The following is a 22,197-nucleotide window of genomic DNA, read 5'->3' as shown; positions in this document are numbered from 1 at the left end:
CCCTTTTTTTCTCCTTTCTCAGTTTTGTTTTTTTCCTTTTTCATTTCGTTTTTTCGTTTTAGTTTCTTTTCTTTTTGATTTTTGTTTCTTCTTCACTTCCTTTTTTCTTCTTTGTTTTTTTTCTTTTTCTCGTTTTCGTGAACATTTTTTGTTCACTTAATTCAAGAAATGTTCATGAAATTCAAAAAAAATTCACCATAATTTTCAAAATGTTTACCAAATTCAAAAAAAATCATCCAAGTATTAAAAAGTTCATCCGATTTCAAAACGTGTCTTGAATTGAGAATTTGTTCATCAAGTTTAAAAAATAAAAAAAATCATTTAATTCAAAAATTGTTCATTGTATTCAAAAATTGTTAACCATAATTTTCAAAAAGTTCATCCGGGCAGTGTTCGATCGCCACAACACCAGTGGGATTGGGACCGATTATTGTTGGGGTGCTCCAAGTTTTAAGAAGAAGAGTGAGCTGGAGGAGTCGGCTTATCTGCGGGATGACCGTCTTGTAATTGAGTGTGATCTAACTGTCATCAAGGAATCATTTATTGTGAACGCCGCATAACAGCTGAGGTCCAGATTCCACCCTTAGACTTGGCAGAAAATTTCGGAAAATTGCTAGAGGCGGCCGAGGAAGCAGATGTGACATTCAAGGTTGAAGGTGAGATTTTTCCTGCACATAAGATTGTGCTTGCAACGCGGTCTCCAGTCTTCAAGGCAGAGTTGTATGGACCGATGAGAGGCTAGTGTGGACAGAACATAACAGTCGAAGACATGCAGCCTGCTGTTTTTAAGGCATTACTTCATGTTATCTACACGAATTTATTGCTTTCCATGGACAAACTTTTTTCTCGAATACGCACGAGTGTGCATACTATATATTAAAGAAGAGGATGGGGATTAGAAGACTCCTCCACGTTGGAGCTACATAGCGTTACATAGCCCAACTCCACCCGCATGCCTAGGCTAACTACTCACATCATGGCCCACCTCAATGACCGCAATGACTCTATCCAAGTTAGATCTAAACAGGCCTGCCACCTTCCATACCCTACACTCTACGGCTATCTGTTTAATTACAAAAGAGCTCGAAGGAGCATCTCCATAAAAAAAACCTGTTTCTATGCTTCCAAAGCTCCCATATGACCAACAACAACATGGCCCTTGCATCCTTGCCTCCCACAGCCTTGTCTGTGTTGCTCATGCACCATGCTCCCAAGTTCGACATAGAGGTTGGTTCCCAATCTGGTCTATCCCAAGCAGCGCAGACGCGCGCCCACACTTCCCTCGCAAAGACGCATTGGAGTAGGATATGATTTATGCTCTCTTCCTCTTGATCACAGAACGGGCACTTTTCCTGGTGGTCCAACCCTCGTCTTGCCAACCTGTCAGAAGTCCAGCAGCGGTTTTGTAGTGCAAGCCAAGCAAAGAAACGACATCTAAGTGGTGCTTTGGACTTCCATGTGAACTTCGCTGTTGGCATTGTTTCCTTTGCCCAAAACTTCGCCTTATATGCTGATCTTGTGGAGTAGGATCCACTTTCCTCCCAAGTCCACCAAATCGTGTCCACCACCTCTGGGTGTAGTTGCACCCTTGCAAGTCTATCCCAGAGCCGCAAGTATTCATGGAGCATTTGCGTATTAACCTCCGGCCCGACGTTCAGTGCCCAAGCTCCGTTTGCTACCCCTTGGCTGACCGTGCGATTGTCACGAATCCTTTTCCTCACTGAACCGTATATTGATGGCGCCAATTCCTCCACCCTGAAGCCGTCCAGCCAACGATCTTCCCAAAATAAGGCACTTTCACCATTTCCTACCATTGCACGGGTGGCCGCCTGAAACAGTTGCAATGATCTTTTCAGCACTGCTATATCGAACTCCGCCCAGGGCCTAGTCTGGTCCACACATTTGAGCCAAGGCCATCTTGCCTGCATGGCAACGTTAAGCCACTTTAAGTTGGTGATGCCCAAACCTCCCGCCCATCTTGGCGAGCACACGGTCTCCCACGCCACACGACACTGCCCTCCATTCGCCTGATCTTTGGCGCACCACAGGAAGTCTCTGCAGATTTTATTCATGGCTACGACCGTCTTCTTGGGTATGTCGAGGGCCATCATCGCATGTATAGGTATCACACATAGAACGGACTGCACCAAAACCATTCACCCATCTTCGGCATATTTGCCGCTTTCCACCTTGGGAGACACCGCGCTAGCTGATCAACTAGGCCTGTGAGCTGTGCGGCCGTCGGCTTCCGTAGGGAGTCCCAGGTATTTGCAAGGAAAATAGCCTGCTAGGCATCCTAGGATTTGGGTCACCTCTGCCATCACATCTGAGTTGCACCGCTGCACACTTCCGGAGGTTGGCTTGAGGCCCGAAGCCTCCCCAAAGAGTCTTAGAATTGATGCACATGCATTGAGATCTCTCTCCTCTGGCTCCATGGACAAACTTGATGATGAAGAGAAAAAGGAAATGGTCAGGCACTTACTAGTGGCTGCAGATCGGTATGCAATGGAAAGGATGAAGATGATGTGTGAACACATTCTTTGCAAAACTCTTGATGTTCAGGCTGTGGCGACCACGTTAGCTTTAGCTGATCAGCATCACTGCAGCAGGCTAAAAGATGCTTGTGCTGAATTTATCCTGGAGTGTGTGTTTTTGTAGGCCGAGCTCGCTGGTACCCACTATCGTCACCGTCCAGATTTTGGGTAGATGCATGCGGATATGTGCAGAGCTTTGAAAATGTGCAGCTGGTCAGGGCCATCTTATGCTTAATACACTGACATGAGACCTATAAAAATCTGACATCCATAGCAGGTCATGCTGCAGTGCTACTGTAGCCATGTTCTCTCTTCCTCGTAAACTTTGCTTGTTCTTTCTTATTTCTCTCTCATCAGTCACCATCACATGCGAAGAGAAGAAGAGCAGAGAGAACGGAAAGAACAACGTGTCGTCTCTCTGAATGTGCATGCAGCTTATTTATGAAATAGACTCGGAAAAATATTCCAGAAAACATTTTGCACCTGGCAACTCTCTCTCACTTCAGTTTGACTTTTTGAGCCAATTTCTGAAAACTTCTGGATCTTGCATACTCTCTCTCCTCTTCTGTTGTTCTCTCTAATTGTTGACTGTTGCGCGCTATGGAGGAAGAGAGAGACGAGACTCTGAATATGCATGAGGTGGATGAAAGGTGAACAGTGAACAATGAGCTGCATGTGACAGGATGCATGCGACTTTGCTATGGGCGGCTGAATAGACGTGTGCGTGGACCCCGGGACAACCCACTTTCCAGGCTGAGGCTGTGACATGAGGCAGACAAGAGCGTGGTGGTAGAGCATGCAGGACCTACGATGGAATCTCATTACTATTCACGTAGCCTGGCATCTCTGACTAATGTCTATGGCATACCCTGCTGATGCTCCTTCCAGCACATATCTCCAGGAATTGCCAATGGTACAGATAGAGGGTACCGGGTAGGCCGAGCTAGGAAGGAACTTTCCGTTTATCCCGTCTTCAAATAGATTGGATGATGTGTTGGCAAGCCAAGGGTATGCGCACTTGAAGAAATCATGCCCTGCTGTCTCATTAAATATCTTGGAGAGAGTTATGAAGCTTCTCAAATTTTAGTGTACCAATGCTGGGTTAGAATAGTTAGCTTAGTTAACATGTAACCACCTGCGGGATGAAGTAGTCTTATCCTTCACTTTTCACTTTCTTGAGATCATTTGGAGGAGACAAACTTGGTGGTTATGTTGGAAAATTCAAGTAAGTCTTGGAAGTCTTAGTATACTCATCTTGGTTCTTGTGTTAGCTTCTGCAAGTTACTAAATACCACCTGAATTCAGAGATCTTTGGAGATAAATAGACTTTCATGTCCTTTAATTTGTAGAGATATTTTGGTGTCTTCTGGAGAAGAATGAGTATATCTACTGCGTGTACTGATTGGATGCTCATCCTATGTCTGAATTTATGAACCTTCACTAGTTTTTCTGAATGTTCTGTAATTATCTACTTTTGTCTAATTTATATGCTCTCTTTAATTTCTCCTTTTTAAGGTGCCAAGATGTTTAATTCCTATCAGTTAGTACCTTTGGGAATATATGTGCCTCCTTATTGATACAATTGCAGATGTAGGATGAGTATGATTTGACAGGCACTTACGACATATATACAACTAAAATCATAATATATGCAGGTTAAAGCAGTTCTTAGTTTGCTAAATCATATTGCTTGTCTCAAAGTCATGATTGGTTTTTGGCCTGAAAATACTATTTTAATGTGAAGATGATCTCCTCAATATGTTTAGTAGAAATACTATTTTTGGCCTGAAAACACAGCTAGCAAATACGAAATTTGAAGTTGACACATGAGTCCCTGCATGCTCGCACAAAATATTCTAAAGAAAGCCTGTTTATAAATTACAAACTATAATCCTTTGTTTCAACGAGTTTTTCTTTTAGCAAGAGCATATCCTTGTATTCCCTCCGTCCGAAAAAACTTGTCATCAAAATGGACAAAAAGAGGTGTATCTAGAACTAAAATACATCTAGATACATCTCCTTTTATTCATTTTGATGACAAGTATTTCCGGACGGAGGGAGTAATTTCTTCATTCCAAACATGGCATCGAACAAAAACAAGTGACAGAGCTAGCTAGGTGGAATCTTTGGGTATTCAAGCTCGGATAAAAAGTAAATTGAAGGCGCCTGACAGGGTTAGGTGGTATGTTGACTTGGCGAGCAGACTGCCAATTGGTAATCTGATAGCTGAAAGCAGAAAAGCAGATAGGCTATGAGAGGCAGAGTGATTTAGAGCTGCTCGAGTTCAGTCGGTCTTGTGCTGTTCCTGATCGTTCGTTCCTCAATCAGGCGGGCCACCATTGTAGCCACCTTTCCTGAAGCAAAAGAAAGCATCGGAGTAGTACAATTGATGAAAAAACATTTGCTAAAAAAAACGGATGAAAAAACAGGATAAGAAAAATCCAAAGTACAGGTGAGACATGGTGCAATAATTGGAAAAGAGGAAGTTGCACAAGGGCATGGTGCTGTATATTGTCCAATCTGAAACTACAGGGTACAAACCCGGCAGTACGTGCACAGTAGTAGACAGCTCGATCGGGTGGACCTTTTGCTGCCCATGTATAGTCGTCGTCGGGGCTATATATGGATGGCATGCTGTTGGAGCCACTCTTTGCGCATTCGCTTCAGTCTCGTAGGAGTTCACCATCTCTTGTACCCATGTGGGCTGGCACAAGGAGAGTGCAACGACGTCGAGCAGATTGCCCACGCGGGAGAGCGTATGCACCGTCCGTCCTGGCGCGCAGGAGAGCCGGGCGCGGGCTTCGGTGCACCAAGCGCGAGACCGCGGGACGTAGGCGGCTCCGGCGGTCCGGCCTGCACGTCCACGGAGGGGAGGCCGAGTGAGGCGCACTCCTTCCTGAGCTTGACGCGAGGTTGCCTCCGGCAGCGCGTATGATACCTGCCGCCGCCTATAACGGATGGAACCATCGCCACTGTTTTAAATAGCCCGCTATAGCTCCGCTATAGCACGCTATAGCGTTTGCAAAAGGTCTTGCGCTAAGAGACTTTGATCCAAACAAATGAACAAACATTTTAAATAGCGCGCTATAGCGGATAGCATTTGGAAGAGGTCCGCCGCTAAGATGCTTAGCGCGCTATTTAAAACGTGCTGTAGAGGGCTGGACGCCGGCGACGGGGAACTCGTCCCAACCGGCGTGCGCGAGAGGATGCTCTACAATATGTTTACCGCGAGGGGAAAGGGGAGTGGAGGTGAGAGGCCGGCGCCGTAGCCGATCTCATCTCGTCTAGGAGGGAAGGATCGTATCGCCGATCCGCAGATCGTGGATACCTGTGTATTTTTCCGCTCCATGACCTCCGTATGAGATCGATCGGGAGCCACCGGTCGCTAGGACACTTTCCTTGTTCACGTGGGCAACATGAGATCGATCGGGCGGACAGTTTCGTCGAGCCAGCGGAATAGGAGAGATATATACTCGGAAACGGAGGGTTTTTGCTTGAAATTCTGGAGCCCTCGTCCCCGGTTGCTCGCCCAAACCCTCGTCTTCCGGTTCGATCGCGCCGCCCGCCTACCTTCCTCCGGTCCATCACCGTCTCTGTTGGCGGGTATGAATGGTGCATCCGCTACTACCCAGACGGAGAGAGCAACGAAAGCCAGGGCCACGTCTCAGTCTACCTGCAGCTCCTGAGCAAGGGTGCAAAGGTAAGGGTGCTCTACGACTTGAGGTTGGTCAATCAGGCCAGCGGGCTATCGTCGCCGGTGATGCCCTGCTCGAAATCACCGACAGTGTTCAATTCTCTCTATGCCAGGGGGACCGATGATTATTATATTTGGGGTGTTATAAGTTTTAAGAAGAGTGAGCTAGAGGAGTCGGCTTATCTGCAGGATGACCGTTTTGTAATTGAGTGCGATCTAACTATCATCAAGGAACCACTTGTTGCGGACACCGGGATAACAGTTAAGGTCCAGATGCCACCCTCAGACTTGGCAGAAAATTTCAGAAAATTGCTAGAGGCAGCCGAGGAAGCAGATGTGACATTCGAGGTTGAAGGTGAGATTTTTCCTGCACATGGGATTGTGCTCGCAACGCGGTCTCCAGTCTTCAAGGCAGAGCTGTATGGACCGATGAGAGGCAAGTGTGGACAGAACATCACCGTCAAAGACATGCAGCCTACTGTTTTCAAGGCATTGCTGCACTTTATCTACACGGATGCATTGCCTTCCATCGACAAACTTGATGATGAAGAGAAAAAAGAAATGGTCAGGCACTTACTAGTGCCTGCTGATCGATATGCGATGGAAAGGATGAAGATGATATGTGAAGACATTCTTTGCGAAACTCTTGATGTTTGAGACTGTGGCGACAACATCAGCTCTAGCTGATCAGCATAACTGCAGCAGGCTAAAAGATGCTTGTGCTCAATTTATCATGTCTTCCAATAGATTGGATGATGTGTTGGCAAGCCAGGGTTATGTGCACCTGAAGAAATCATGCCCTGCTGTCTCAGTAAATATCTTGGAGAGAGTTATGAAGCTTCTCAAATTTTATTGTGTCCATCCTGGGTTAGAAACTTAGAATAGATGGCTTAGTTAACATGTAGCCACCTGAGACGAAGTAGTGTATGCTTCACCTTCCACTTTCTATCTAGAGATAATTTGGGGGAGACTATCGTAGCAGATATGTTGGAGAAGGCATGGAAATTTTAGTAATACTCATCTTGGATTCTTGTGTAAGCTTCCGCAAGTTACTCAATACATAGCCACCTGAACTGGGCTTGTCCTTAGTTTGCAGAGATCATTGGAGTCTTTGGAATATAAATAGCCTTTCATGTCCTATAGTTTTTAGAGATATTTTGGTGTCTTTTGGAGAAGAATGATCATATCTCGTGCATGTATCGATTGGATGCTCATCCGATATCTGAATTTATTTATGAACCTTCACTAGTTTTTCTGGATGTTCTGTGCTCATGTACTTTTTTTCTAATTTATATGCTCTCTTTAATTTCTCTTTTTTCTAAGGTGTCAAGCTGTTTAATCCCCATCAATTAGTACCTTTGAGAATATATGTGCCACAGTATTGATACTTTTGCATGTGAAGGTTATGTTTAGAATGGTCTCCATACATATCATAGTTATGTGCAATTTTAAAGGCACTTGTGAGATTTGTACAGCTAAAATCATAACATATGCAATGGTTTCTGTTCATGTTTCGTATTGGGTGTAATGGGCCTTATGGCCTAATGGTAAACTTAAACCTGTTCGTTCAATTTGATAAATCAAATTGCTTGTCTCAAAGTTATTGCGGGGTAGGTTTTTGGCCTCAAAATCTCTACTATTTTAAGGTGAAGTGGTGTGCCTGAATATGTTTTGTTGTGCGAGACAAATGCGAAATTTGAGGTTGACACATGAGTCTCTTCATGAGAGGTTGGTTGGGACCTGCTGATCTTGTTTGTTGGTGGTGCCATTGGGTTTCTTGGCCACTTGAGTCGATGATGTTCCAGACATCTTCACTTATCATCCATTGCTTCACAATACGCGGCAGATCGGCAATCTTATCTTTGAGCAGCAGCAACTAACAAACCAAATACCCTGACATGCTATGTTATCCTTATGGCATCTAATATCTCTCCATCACTACTCCCTCCGTTCTGAGCTTAGCCGCCTCCTGCATACGAGCGCCTCCCGCGGCGGGAGGGAGCTTCATCGTTCAATTGAGCAAGAATCAAAGATTGAGTTTCGTAATTTGAAAACATTGGGTTTCTATCATGCGAGAGTGTTTATCAAGGTTCTTCACTGCATGACTTAACCCTTCTACCTCTTCAGAAAGGTAGGCTATAACCTTCTCATTATGGTGAATGCATCTTCGGAAGTCTCTATTGAAGTTGTCTTGGTGAAACTTGAATTTATTCATTGTTTCTTGAAGTTTGTCCTCCCGCTGATACATACTGAATATATCCACTTTTTCATTGATAACTTGTTCAACATGTTTGCTTTTTTCTTGAATAACCTTTTTTAATTCTTCCATGTCTTTAATATGATATTTTTTTCGGTGGGCTTTGGTGGCTCATCAATATTCCACTGCTCTTTAGCAATCATAATCTTTTCTATTAGTGCTCATTCTTTTTTTTGCGGGAAACTCTTGATCTATTCATCTTCAATCATGGTAGTACAATGAACATCGGAAATAATCAAAATTGCATCCAGATTCATAGACCACCTAGCGACGACTATAAACACTGAAGCAAGCCGAAGGCGCGCCGCCGTCATCGCCCCTCCCCCACCGGAGCCGGGCACAACTTGTTGTAGTAGACAGTCGGGAAGTCGTCGTGCTAAGGTCCCATAGGACCAACGCCCAAGAACAGCAACAGCCGCCGATGAAGAGAATTTCAGATCGGAAGGATCCAACCTGAGGACACATGAACAAACACTAGCAAAGACCGGATCCGAGCAGATCCACCAAGACAACCACCGACCAAATCTCGCGAGATCCGCCGGAGACACATCTCCACACGCCCTCCGACGATGCTAGACACACCATTGGGATGGGGGCTAGGCGGGGAGAACCTTATTCCATCTTCAAGAAGTCGCTGTCGTCTCGTCTTCTTGAGCTGGACGCAAACCCTAACAAAACTTGAAGAAGCACCTAAAAACAGAACCCTCCCGCCGGTAAGGGCTGGGATCCACCGCGCACCCATGGCCCTAAGGCCACAAGAGACGTGGGAGATCGGCGGCGTTGCCGATGAGAGGCAGAAACCCTTGTCGCCTTTTCTTGGAGGAGGGACAAAGGGAGGAGATGTCGGGTCCTACGCGTTATGAACCTATTAGTGCTTGTCCTTCTTCAAGAGTTAGAGACATGAAACGTCCTCCTGCACTTAGATCAAGTATCGATTTGGATTCATCATTAATCCCATGATAAAATATATGAAGTATAACATGTTCAGCATAACCATGGTTAGGGCAAAGGTTCAAAAATTGTTATATCTTTCCCACGCTCCATATAGACTTTCCCCATCTTCTTGAATAGATAAAGTGAGATTTCTACGTAATTTAGTGATCTTTGAGCCTGGAAGGAATTTAGCCATAAATTTATCCGCGCGCATTAGCCAGCTGATTATACCCCAATAAGGTTATTGATTGTACCAATTTTCAGCATCACCCTTAAGAGAAAATCTAAAGAGTCTTGACAAAACAAATTCTCCTGACACATCTTTCAATTTAAAAATACCACATAAAGTATCAAAGAACATAAGATGTGCTTGAGGGTCTTCCTCTTCGATTCCTGCAAAGGCATGCCTTTTAACTTCCATGATAGATCATAATCAATCAAATACTCTTTTGCATAACTTGTAGGATATACTATAGGAGATCTTTGAATCATAACTAGAGTATAATAATCTCTTAAAAATTTCTTTGGTTTCTGAGTAATCGACATCTGTGCAAAGAAAGTGTTAAGTTCAATGGTCTGAGTATTTTTGTATTTTTCTATTAATGAAACTTGTTGCTCCTGAGGAAAACGAGCAATACAATCTGGCAAATACGTTCTTCCAGAACAAGTAGAGCCTCTGTCACTTACAGGAAGCATGTACAGTAACAACACCTACAAAAACAATTACGAAGAAAATACTCTGCACTTAGCTCCCCAAGCCAGAAAATGCTTGATGGCCTGCAAGACATACATGGTCATGTAGCACTTCCATGGAAGTATCCTATTTAGTTATCATGATAATGAAGAGCAGATGAGAGTATTTATATTTGCACTTCTGTCACAATTCTTATGTGAAGTAACTGCATGTGGTTCTACAAATGCAGTTACTGTCCTCATGGACGAATTAGCCAGGGTAACAAAGATGAAAATTGTTTATAGTAACAACAGTAAAAACTTTTTAAAGTAAATAACATAAATAAATATGAAATTAGGGTGGTGCTTCTTGTAATGAAGAGATTAGGCACGCGGAGAATGCAGCTCATGGTATACATCAAGTGTGCCTATGCGACGGTAATACTAGTTACCTTGTATCATATTCGTAGTATTTGACATGTTTGTTCCGTAGGCAGATCACCCTAAAGTCATGGAACTCCTCCTCGCGGGATTAAATTCCATTCTATGGTCCTGCTTCACCGTTGCCACAGAGTGGCCGTATCCACAATAAAGGTCCTCAGACCAGAACCAAGCATTAAGTTTCATGGATAACCGTTATCTCATATTGTCTTCGGTCCTCATAGATGTGTCCACCTTTCATGTCAAAGGTTCTAGATTTCCTAAACAATATGTGTTACATGTGTAGTTCTTGAGATCGTGCTTCCCGGGGCCTTAAATTGGACAACACACATAGGTTTCACCACAATATAACAACTTACTAGACGATCATAAGACTACAAACACGAATGCCGACATATTGATCAGGCACAAATGAATCTTACTACTCACTATATCTCCCATGCCTAGGGGGAATTATCCACGCATCATAAGAGAGAAACCAATCACACCAGATATTAAACCCATGAAAACCATATTGATAATAATAATACCATGAAGATCCACAATGAGATGAAATGGACAACTCAAATAGTCTTGATCTCCAAATGAGTATGAATAGAGTTAAAACTTTTTTCTCACAACTTGGAATTCCTCTTACAATAGTGAAGGATGGGATGATGATGGAGATGAAAGGAACAAAACTAAGAAGATCTCCGAAGGTTCTTCAAATCACTTCCTCTTCTATTCTGGATGTGGTGGCGGCAGCTAGGGTTCTCTTCTCCCCTGGGTCCCTTCACGAAAGTGTCTTGTATACATGTGGTGGAGCTATTGGCACCTCATACGACAGCTTATGTGAGCACTGGTGATCACATGGAAGGTTGTCTTTTGCTCCGGTGCACCTGGTGATTTGGCTCTCCACACGAAAGCTGCTCCATTTGACTTGGTTTGTAGCAATCCTCCTCGGTTTCCTTCCGTAAATGATATTTTCTGCCAAACAATGGAAACACGGATTTTCTTCTCTTTTGAAGGATTAGCGTTAGAAATAATTGAGAAGTGGCAAAGATCCGGTGAAAACCAAATAAGGATCACTTGAAAAATATAACACATTCTCAAGCCATCAGCAAGGTACTTCTGAAGGAAATATGCCCTAGAGGCAATATTAAAGTTGTTGTTTTATATTTCCTTATTCATGATAAAGTTTTATTATTCATGCTAGAATTATATTGATCGGAAACTTAAATACATGTGTGAATACATAAACAAATACCGTGTCCCTAGTAAGCCTCTACTAGACTAGATCGTGGATCAAAGATGGTTAAGGTTTCCTAACCATGGACATGTGTTGTCATTTCATAACGGGATTACATCATTAGGAGAATGATGTGATGGACAAAGACCTATCGGTTAGCTTAGCATAATGATCGTTGAGTTTATTGCTTTTGCTTTCTTCATGTCAAATACATATTCCTTCGACTATGAGATTATGCAACTCCTGGATACCGAAGGAATACCTTGTGTTCTATCAAACATCACAACATAACTGGGTGATCATAAAGATGCTCTACAGGTATCTCCGGAGGTGTTTATCGAGTTGGCATAGATCAAAATTAGGATTTGTCACTCCGAGTATCAGGGAGGTATCTCTGCGCCCTCTCAGTAATACACATCATAAAGCTTGAAAGCAAATGACTAAGGAGTTATTAGTCATGAGGCGGTGTATTATGGACCGAGTAAAGAGACTTGCCGGTAATGAGATTGAACTAGGTATAGAGATACCGACGATCGAATATCGGGCAAGTAACATACCAATGGACAAAGGGAATTACATATGTTGTCATAACGGTTCGACCGATAAAGATCTTCGTAGAATATGTAGGAGCCAATGTGGGAATCCAAGTTCTTCTATTGGTTATTGAGCGGAGAGGTGTCTCGGTCATGACATAGTTCTCGAATCCGTAGGGTCTGCACGCTTATCGTTCATTGACGATATAATACTATATGAGTTATGTATGTTGGTGACCGAATGTTGTTCGGAGTCCCAGATGTGATGACAGACACGACGAGGAGCTCCGAAGGTAAAGATTGATATATAGGATAATATGGTTCGGCCAAGGGGTAAAGCCCACGGGGCTTTAGGTCAATGCAAAAGGAGTTTTGTGGAGGCCAGGGGGCCAAACGCCGGAGACCTTGGCATCTGGCCCTGGGCCAGACGCCGAGGCCCATAGCTTCTAGGCCATATGCCAAGGATTGTGGTGTTTGGTCCTGGAAGTCCGTGAAGGACTCTTCCTTACGGGAAAAACCGACTTTGAGGAGGCTCTTTCTCCAAGTTACCACCCCAGGTCTCAACATATAAATAGAGGGGCAGGGCTAGCAACTGCAACAACCGTGTTGATAAATGCTTCCGCTTTGCGATTTCCAAGGGTATGAAGATGCTCTCCCCTCTCGTAGCTATGCATCTCCATGGATAGATCTTGCGTGTGCGTAGAATTTTTTTTGTTTTCCATGCAATATTTCCGAATAGTGGCATCTGAGCCAGGTATATGCGTAGATGATATGCATGAGTAGAACACAAAGAGTTGTGGGCAGTGATGGTCATACTGCTTACCACGAACGTCTTATTTTGATTCGGCGGTATTGTTAGATGAAGCGGCCTGGACAAACCTTACATGTCCACGTACATGACACCGGTTCTACCAACAGACATGCAACTAGTTTTGCATAAAGGTGGCTAGCGGGTGTCTGTTTCTCCTACTTTAGCTGAATCAAATTTGACTGCAGCCGGTGCTTGAAAAAGGTTAAAACAACAAACTTGATAAATCACCGTTGTTGTTTTTGCCGTAGGTAAGAATGGTTCTTGCTAGAAACCCATAGCAGCCACGTAAAACTTGCAAACAACAAAGTAGAGGACGTCTAACTTGTTTTTGCAGGGTATGTTGTGATGTGATATGGTCAAGACATGATGTGATATACGTTATTGTATGAGATGATCATGTTTTCTAATTTATCGGCAACCGGCAGGAGCCTTATGGTTGTCTCTTTATTGTATGAAATGCAAACGCCATGTAATTGCTTTACTTTATCCCTATGCATTAGTAATAGTTGTAGAATCAATAGTTGGCGAGACGACCACGACACAACGATGGAGATCAAGGTGTCGAGCCAGCGACGATGGAGATCGTAACGATGCTTTGGAGACGGAGATCAAAAGCACAAGATGATGATGGCCATATCATGTCACATATTTTCATTGCATGTGATGTTTTCTTTTATGCATCTTATTTTGCTTAGTACAACGGTAGCATTATAAGATGATCCCTTCACTAAATTTCAAGGAAAAAGTGTTCTCCCTGAGTATGCACTGTTGCTACAGTTCGTCATGTTGAGACACCACGTGATGATTGGGTGTGATAGACTCTACGTTGACATACAACGGGTGCAAGACAGTTTTGAACATGCGGAATACTTGGGTTAAATTTGACGAGCCTAGCATGTACAGACATGGCCTCGGAACACCGGAGACCGAAAGGTCGAACATGAATCATATAGTAGATATGATCAACATAGAGATTTTCACCATTGATGACTACCCCATCTCACGTGATGATTGGACATGGGTTAGTTGATTTGGATCACGTATCACTTATATGACTTGAGGGATGTCTACTTAAGTGGGAGTTCTTAAGTAATTTGATTAATTGAACTTAATTTATCATGAACTTAGTCTTATAGTTTTGCATATCTATGTTGTAGATCAATGGCTTGTGCTATCATTCCCCTGAATTTTAACGCGTTCCTAGAGAAAGCTAAGTTGAAAGATGATGGTAGCAACTACACAGACTGGGTCTGTAACTTGGGATTATCCTCATTGCTGCACAGAAGAATTATGTCTTTGATGCACCGCTAGGTGAAAGGCCTGCTGCAGGAGCAGAAGCTGATGTTTTGAACGTCTGCCACGCTCGATCTGATGACTACTCGATAGTTCGGTGTGTCATGCTTTACGGCTTAGAACCGGGACTTAAAAGACGTTTTGAACGTCATGGAGCATATGAGATGTTCCAAGAGTTGAAGTTAATATTTCAGGCAAATGCCCTGCTTGAGAGATATGAAGTCTCCAACAAGTTCTATAGCTGCAAGATGGAGGAGAACAATTCTGTCAGTGAACACATACTCAAAATATCTAGGGTATTATAATCACTTGACTCAGCTAGGAGTTAATCTTCTAGTTGATTGTGTCATTGACAGAGTTCTTCAATCACTGTCACCAAGCTACAAAGGCTTCGTGATGAACTATAATATGCAAGGGATGAACAAAACAATTCCCAAGCTCTTTGTAATGCTTAAGGCCGCGGAGGTAGAAATCAAGAAGGAGCATCAAGTGTTGATGGTTAACAAGACCCTAGTTTCAAGAAAAAGGGCAAGGGAAAGAAAGGGAACTTCAAGAAGAAAGGCAAGCAAGTTACACTCTCGGGAAGAAGCCCAAAGCTGTACCCAAGCCTAAAACTAAGTGTTTCTACTGCATAGGGACTGGTCACTGGAAGTGGAACTGCCCCAAGTATTTGGCGAATAAGAAGGATGGCAAAGTGAACAAAGGTATATTTGATATACATGTTATTGATGTGTACCTTACTAATGCTCGTAGTAGCGCCCGGGTATTTTATACTGGTTTGGTTGCTCATATTTGTAACTCGAAATAGGAGCTACGGATTAAACGAAGATTAGCTAAGGACGAGGTGACGATGCACGCTAGCTCTACATCTACCTTCAGGATTAGTTTTAGACCTGAGTAATTGTTATTTCGTGACCGCATTGAGCATGAACATTATATCTGGATCTTGTTTATTGCAAGACGACTATTCATTAAAGTCAGAGAATAATGGTTATTCTATTTATATGAATAATATCTTTTATGGTCACGCACCCTTGAGGAGTGGTCTATTCTTGTTGAATCTCGATTGTAGTAATGCACATATTCATAATATTGATGACAAAAGATGCAAAGTTGATAATGATAGTGCAACATATTTGTAGCACTGCCGTTTAGGTTATATTGGTGTAAAGCACATGAAGAAACTCCATGCAGATGGGCTTTTGGAATCACTCAATTATGAATCATTTGATACTTGCGAACCATGCCTCATGGGCAAGATGACTAAAACTCCGTTCTCCGGAACAATGGAGCGAGCTAATGACTTATTGGAAATAATACATACCGATGTATGCGGTCCGATGAGTGTTGAAGCACGCGGCGGGCATCGTTATTTTCTGACCTTCACAGATGATTTGAGTAGGTATGGGTATATGTACTTAATGGAACACAAGTCTAAAACATTTGAAAAGTTCAAAGAATTTTAGAGTGAAGTGGAGAATCATCGTAACAAGAAAATAAAGTTTTTACGATCTGATCACGAAGGCGAATATTTGAGTTACGAGTTTGGCCTTCATTCAAAATAGTATGGAATTATTTCACAACTCACGCCACCTGGAACACCACAAGGTAATGGTGTGTCCAAACGTCATAATCATACTTTATTAGATATGGTGTGATCTATGATGTCTCTTACCGATTTACCACCATCATTTTGGGGTTATGCATTAGAGACAACCGCATTCAAGTTAAATAGGGCACCGTCTAAATCCATTGAGACGACACCATATGAACTATGGTTTGGTAAGAAACCTAAGCTGTCATTTCTAAAAGTTTGGGGTTGTGACACTTATGTCAAAAGGCTTCGGTCTGATAAGCTCGGACCCAAATCGAAGAACGTCTTCATAGGATACCCTAAGGAAACAATTGGGTACACCTTCAACCATAGATCCAAAGGCAAGATCTTTGTTGCCAAGAATGGAACCTTTCTAGATAAGGAGTTTCTCTCAGAAGAAGTGAGTGGGAGGAAAGTAGAACTTGATGAGGTAATTGTACCTTCTCTCAAATTGAAAAGTAGTACATCAGAGAAAACTATTCTCGTGATGCCTACACCAACTAGATATGAAGCTAATGATGATGATCATGGAACTTCAGATCAATTATTGCTGAACTTCATAGGTCGACCAGAGCATGATCCGCACCAGAGTGGTATGATAATACTTTGTTGGAAGTCATGTTACTAGACCAAGGCGAACGCACGAACTATGAAGAAGCTATGATGAGCCCAGATTCTGACAGATGGCTTGAGGCCATGAAATCTGAGATAGGATCCATGTATGAGAACAAAGTGTGGACTTTAGTGGACTTGCTCGAGGATCGACAAGCCATAGAAAATAAATGGATCTTCAAGAAGAAGACGGACGCTGATGGTAATGTTACTGTCTATGCTACCTCTTGAGCACTACGTTGGTTTTCCCTTGAAGAGGAAAGGGTGATGCAGCAAAGTAGCGTAAGTATTTCCCTCAGTTTTGAGAACCAAGGTATCAATCCAGTAGGACGCTCCTCAAAAGTCCCATGCACCTACACAAACAAACAAGAACCTCATAACCAACGCGATATAGGGGTTGTCAATCCCTTCACGGTAACTTGTGAAAGTGAGATCTGATAGAGATAATAAGATAAGATAAATATTTTTGGTATTTTTATGATATAGATTGGAAAGTAAAGATGCAAATAAAAGTAGATAGGAAACTTATATGATAAAAGATAGACCCGGGGGCCATAGGTTTCACTACTGGCTTCTCTCAAGATAGCATAAGTATTATGGTGGATGAACAAATTACTGTCGAGCAATTAATAGAAAAGTGCATAGTTATGATATTATCTATTCATGATCATGTATATAGGCATCACGTCCGTGACAAGTAGACCGACTCCTACTTGCATCTACTACTATTACTCCACACATCGACCGACTCCTGCCTGCATCTAGAGTATTAAGTTCATGAAGAACAGAGTAACGCATTAAGAAAGATGACATGATGTAGAGGGATAAACTCATGCAATATGATATAAACCCCATCTTTTTATCCTCGATGGCAACAATACAATACGTGCCTTGCTGCTCCTACTGTCACTGGGAAAGGACACCTCAAGATTGAACCCAAAGCTAAGCACTTCTCCTATTGCAAAAAGATCAATCTAGTACGCCAAACCAAACTGATAATTCGAAGAGACTTGCAAAGATAACCAATCACACATAAAAGAATTCAGAGAAGATTCAATTATTTCTCATATATAAACTTGGTCATAAACCCACAATTCATCAGATCTTGACAAACACACCGCAAAAAGAGTTACATTGAATAGATCTCCAAGAAGATCGAGGAGAACTTTGTATTGAGATTCAAAGAGAGAGAAGCAGCCATCTAGCTAATAACTATGGACCCAAAGGTCTCTGGTAAACTACTCACAACTCATCGGAGAGGCCTTGGAGATGATGTAGAGGCCCTCCATGGTTGATTCCCCCTCCGGCGGAGCGCCGACGAAGGCTCCAAGATGGGATCTCGTGGATACAGAAGGTTACGGCGGTGGAATTAGTTTTTTGTGGTGCTCCTTGATATTTTCGGGGTACGTGGATATATATAGGTGAAGGAGGTAGGTCAGGAGAGCCACGAGGGGCCCACGAGGGTGGGGGCGCGCCCACCCCCCTTGGGCGTGCCGGGCACCCTCGTGGCCGCCTCGGTTAATTCTTGACGTCCACTCCAAGTCTCCTGGATTGCGTTTGTTCTAAAAAGATCACTCCCGAAGGTTTCATTCCGTTTGGAATCCGTTTGATATTCGTTTCCTTCGAAACACTGAAATAGGCAAAAAAACAGCAATTCAGGCTGGGCCTCCGGTTAGTAGGTTAGTCCCAAAAATGATATATAAGTGTAGAGTAAAGCCCATAAACATCCAAACAGGTAATATAATAGCATGGAACAATCAAAAATTATAGATACATTGGAGACGTATCGGTCTACAAAGCTCGAGTTGTCGCAAAAGGTTTTCGACAAGTTCAAGGAGTTGACTACAATGAACTTTCTCATCCGTAGCAATGCTTAAGTCTGTCTGAATCATGTTAGAAATTGCTGCATTTTATGATAACGAAATCTGGCAAATGGACGTCAAAACTGCATTCCTTAATGGAATTCTTAAAGAAGAGTTGTATATGATGCAACCAGAAGGTTTTGTCGATCCTAAAGGTGCTAACAAAGTGTGCAATCTCTAGCGATCCATCTATGGACTGGTGCAAGCATCTGGGAGTTGGAATATACGCTTTGATGAGGTGATCAAAGCATATGGTTTTATGCAGACTTATGGTGAAGCCTACATTTACAAGAAAGTGAGTGGGAGCTCTGTAGCATTTCTGATATTATATGTGGATGACATATTGTTGATCGGAAATGATATAGAATTTCTGGATAGCATAAAAGGATACTTGAATAAGAATTTTTCAATGAAAGACCTCGATGAAGCTACTTATATATTGGGCATCAAGATCTATAGGGATAGATCGAGACGCCTAATAGGACTTTCACAAAGCACATACCTTGATAAAGTTTTGAAGAAGTTCAAAATGGATCAGTCAAAGAAAGGGTTCTTGCATGTGTTACAAGGTGTGAAATTGAGTCAGACTCAAAGCCCGACCACTTCAGAAGATAGAGAGAAAATGAAAGTCATTCCCTATGCCTCAGACATAGGTTCTATCATGTATGCTATCTATGCTATGTACCAGACCTGATGTGTGCCTTGCCATAAGTTTGGCAGGGAGGTACGAAAGTAATCCAGGAGTGGATCACTATACAACCGTCAAGAACATCCTGAAGTACCTGAAAAGGACAAAGGATATGTTTCTCGTTTATGGAGGTGATGAGGAGCTTGTCGTAAATGGTTACGTCGATGCTAGCTTCGGCACTGATCCGGATGACTCTAAGTCACAAACCGAAAAAGGGATTATATTGAATGGTGGAGCTGTCATTTGGTGCAGTTCCAAGCAGAGCATCATGGCGGGATCTACGTGTGAAGGAAAGTACATATCTGCTTCGGAAGCAGCACATGAAGGATTCTGGATGAAGGAGTTCATATGCAATCTAGGTGTAATAGCTAGTGCATCGGATCCAATGAAAATATTTGGTGACAACACTGGAGCAATTGCCTTGGCGAAGGAATCCAAGTTTCATAAGAGAACCAAACACATCAAGAGACGCTTCAACTCCATTCTTGAAAAGGTCAAGGATGGAGACATAGAGATTTGCAAAATACATACGGATCTGAATGTGGCAGACCCGCTGACTAAGCCTCTTCCACGAGCAAAACATGATCAACACCAAGACTCCATGGGTGTTAGATTAATTACTATGTGTAATCTAAATTACAGACTCTAGTGCAATTTGTAGACTGAAGGAAATATGCCCTAGAGGCAATAACAAAATTGTTATTTTATTTTTCCTTATTCATGATAAAGGTTTATTATTCATGCTAGAATTGTATTGATCGGAAACTTAAGTACATGTGTGAATACATAAACAAATACCGTGTCCCTAGTAAGCCTCTACTAGACTAGCTCATGGATCAAAGATGGTTAAGGTTTCCTAACCAAAGACATGTGTTGTCATTTTATAACGGGATCACATCATTAGGAGAATGATGTGATGGACAAAGACCCATACGTTATCTTAGCATAATGATCGTTGAGTTTATTGCTTTTGCTTTCTTCATGTCAAATACATATTCCTTCGACTATGAGATTATGCAACTCCCAGATACCGGAGGAATACCTTGTGTTCTATCAAACGTCATAACGTAATTGGTTGATCATAAAGATGCTCTATAGGTATCTCCGAAGGTGTTTGTTGAGTTGGCATAGATCAAGATTAGGATTTGTCACTCCGAGTATCAGAGAGGTATCTCTGGGCCCTCTCGGTAATACACATCTTGCAAGCAAATGACTAAGGAGTTAGTCACGGGGTGATGTATTATGGAACGAGTAAAGAGACTTGCTGGTAACGAGATTGTACTAGGTATAAAGATACGGACAATCGAATCTCGGGCAAGTAACATACCGATGGACAAAGGGAATTACGTATGTTGCCATAACGGTTCAACCAATAAAGATCTTCGTAGAATATGTCGGAGCCAATATGGGCATCCAGGTTCTGCTATTGGTTATTTACCGGAGAGGTGTTCTGGTCATGTCTACATAGTTCTCGAACCCGTAGGGTTCGCACGCTTAACTTTCGTTGATGATATAGTACTATATGAGTTATGTATGTTGGTGACCAAATGTTGTTCGGAGTGCCGGATGAGATCACAGACATGACGAGGAGCTCCAGAATGGTCCAGATGTAAAGATTGATATAGGATGATATGGTTCAGCCAAGGGGTAAAGCCCACAGGGCTTTAGGTCGGTGCAAAAGGAGTTTTGTGGAGGCAAGGGGCCAATGCCGGAGACCCTAGCGTCTGGCCCTGGACCAGACACCGAGGCCCATGGCATCTAGGCTAGACGACAAGGATTGTGGCGTCTGGTCCTGGAAGTCCGTGAAGGACTCTCCCTTAGGGGCAAAACCGACTTTGAAGAGGCTCTTTCTCCAAGTTATGACTCCAGGGCTCAACATATAAGTAGAGGGGCAGGGCTAGCAGCTGGAACACATCAAGAATCACCAAGCCGCGTGCCAGCAACCCCGTCCGCTCTAGTTTATCCTCCGTCATAGTTTCAGTTGTGCTTGGCGAAGCCCTGCGGAGATTGTTCTTCACCAACACCGTCACCACGCCGTCGTGCTGCCCGAACTCATCTATTACTTCGCCCGTCTTGCTAGATCAAGAAGGTGAGGACGTGATCGAGCTGAACGTGTGCTAAACGCGGAGGTGTTGTTTGTTTGGTTCTTGATTGAAACGGATCGTGAAGGTGTACGATTACATCAACCGCGTTGATAAACGCTTCCGCTTTGCGATCTTCAAGGGTATGAAGATGCTCTCCCCTCTCGTAGCTATGCATCTCCATGGATAGATCCTGCGTGTGCATAGATTTTTTGTTTTCCATGCAACATTTCCCAAAAACTTGATCATAACTTTTACACCATGCCAGTCTTTATGGTTGTGCTAGTGCAAGTGGTAAGGGTCCGCCACCGTGACGGATATGTTATCGGCCTTCTCCTTCCCTGAGAGATGTAGCACCCATAGCCTTACCAAGGAGCACCCCTCTATACTGCAGAGGTGGATAAGGTTGAAGATTTCGCTAAAATCAATATGTCCACAGGGAAATCATCGAGGAAGCCAACACCTGGTGGCACCTTCACTGTGTAGACCAGGCGACTTTCATATGGGGTACCAAATGTGTCCTTGGACGCATTCTCTTTCCTCGGAATATCATCATGAAGATACCTCACGCCGTACAATATGTGGTTGTATGAAGTAGCAGGTGACATGGGTTTAACAGGGTAATGGACCCCTCGAAACACAGTAGGACTATCCTCAATCTCATTCTCAGCCGGTTTCTAGGTCTTTTGAACCGTTGGCTGACTACCAGCCCCCCTCCCCCCATGTTCATGTAATCCTTCTTTTGATCATGTGGCTTCCTCCCTTTTTTGGGTGGAGGAGGTGGGGCACGTATGAGAGCTTCTCAGACCAATCCTTTCAAGGTGTTTGGAGTGACCTTCAGCTTGCATGGACATTAATCATCTTAAGTGCCGTGTGCTAGCGGTGTGTGATACGTCTCCAATGTATCTATAATTTTTGATTGTTCCATGCTATTATATTTCTATCTTGGATGTTTTATATGCAT

General features: G+C 43.0%; 1 non-coding gene and 2 pseudogenes across 1 annotated transcript; all 3 read left to right on the top strand.

The window, feature by feature from the left end:
- The window catches only part of LOC119361012, a 4,054-nt pseudogene extending 433 nt beyond the window's left edge, over window positions 1-3,621 (top strand).
- Window positions 3,622-5,881: 2,260 nt separating this feature from the next.
- On the top strand, window positions 5,882-7,108 carry LOC119361011 (annotated as a pseudogene).
- Window positions 7,109-9,475: 2,367 nt separating this feature from the next.
- On the top strand, window positions 9,476-9,578 carry LOC119266218. Its single transcript, XR_005131942.1, has one exon. It is a non-coding gene; the product is annotated as a small nucleolar RNA R71 (small nucleolar RNA).
- The last annotated feature ends 12,619 nt before the right edge of the window (window positions 9,579-22,197 follow it).

The sequence above is a fragment of the Triticum dicoccoides genome, chromosome 2B (assembly GCF_002162155.2).
Source record: "Triticum dicoccoides isolate Atlit2015 ecotype Zavitan chromosome 2B, WEW_v2.0, whole genome shotgun sequence".
NCBI classification, from domain to species: domain Eukaryota; kingdom Viridiplantae; phylum Streptophyta; class Magnoliopsida; order Poales; family Poaceae; genus Triticum; species Triticum dicoccoides.
The sequence above is the reverse complement of the archived record's forward strand: the minus strand, read 5'-3'. Positions and strand labels throughout refer to the sequence as shown.